This window comes from Gekko japonicus, unplaced genomic scaffold (genome assembly GCF_001447785.1).
Source record: "Gekko japonicus isolate JY-2015 unplaced genomic scaffold, Gekko_japonicus_V1.1 scaffold2977, whole genome shotgun sequence".
Lineage (NCBI taxonomy): Eukaryota > Metazoa > Chordata > Lepidosauria > Squamata > Gekkonidae > Gekko > Gekko japonicus.
Window position 1 is genome coordinate 80548 of NW_015176067.1, and position 1122 is coordinate 81669.

Sequence of the window (1122 nt, forward strand, 5' to 3'; positions counted from 1 at the left end):
TGATGACGTTGGGGCTTCAGGACCCGTATGTCGTGTCGCCACACTGCCACCGCCTGGCCGGAGCATCCCACTGCAGGGATTTTTCGTAGCCGAGTAGATTCTTCCGCCTTCCGGACGCTGGACCAGGACGTCCCCAACCGACAGCTAACACCTTCCCAGAGGGGAGTAGGTGTGCCCACCCTCTCTAAGGAGTGTGTCCCATTTTATCCACTCACCGAGGCTTTCGAATCGCTGGGTGGACGATGAGCTGGGGACAACAGGCTGGCTGCTCACACTAGCGCGGGGCTTGAACTGACACAGTTCGGATGTTAAGACAGTGGGATAGACCCACTGAATCGCCCCCTATGAAATTAAGAAGAGTCAGTGTTAGTTCCCTGCTTTTCTCTACCTTAAGGAGTCTCCGAGCGGCTTTCTTCATCGTTCAACTTTCCCACCTGTACATAGTACTGGGGAATACCACAGCCCAGTGCTCCCTCTAAGCTGTGGAGTCTTGTGAGCAGAAATCCTACTTTGTGAGCTACCGGCATTACTACCTCGTGAGCTACCGGCATTAAAGTTGTGGGTGAGCGATTCGGCTGCCGCATACATTAGCTTGCTCTGGAGCCATCCTTCCTGAGCGAAGACAAAAATGTGTGAGCTGGGGGCTAAAAAAAACCTGTGAGTTTAGAGGGAATGCTAAACTCAGCTAAGACGGAATGCTGACCACAGTATGAATTAACTTGACGTGGGTCGCCAGTGACACCTCCTTACAGGGTCGGGAAATTCTATCCCTCACAGAACTGCTGCTGTACAGAATTCCCCAGGATGGGAGCCAGTTTGGTGTAGTGGTTAAGTGCGTGGACTCTAATCTGGGAGAATTGGGTTTGATTCCCCACTCCTCCACTTGCACCTGCTGGATGACCTTGGGCAAGCCATAGTTCTGATAAGAGCTGTTCTTGAAAAAGAAAAGTTCTTGTCAAGAGCTCTCTCAGCCCCACCTACCTCCCAGGGTGTGTCTGTTGTGGGGAGGGGGAGGGAAGGGAGTTTGTAAGCTGCTCTGGGCCTCCGAGTGGATGGCAGGGTATAAATCCAATCCCCTCCTCCTCCTCCTCCTCCCCCTCCTCCTCCTCCTCCCCCCCTCCT

The 1122-nt window shown here is 53.5% G+C and overlaps 1 protein-coding gene across 1 annotated transcript in view; it reads left to right on the top strand.

Moving 5' to 3' along the window:
* Positions 1-1122, top strand: part of LOC107123464 (tripartite motif-containing protein 55-like) — a 43652-nt gene that overhangs the window by 19308 nt on the left and 23222 nt on the right. The window lies entirely within an intron of this gene.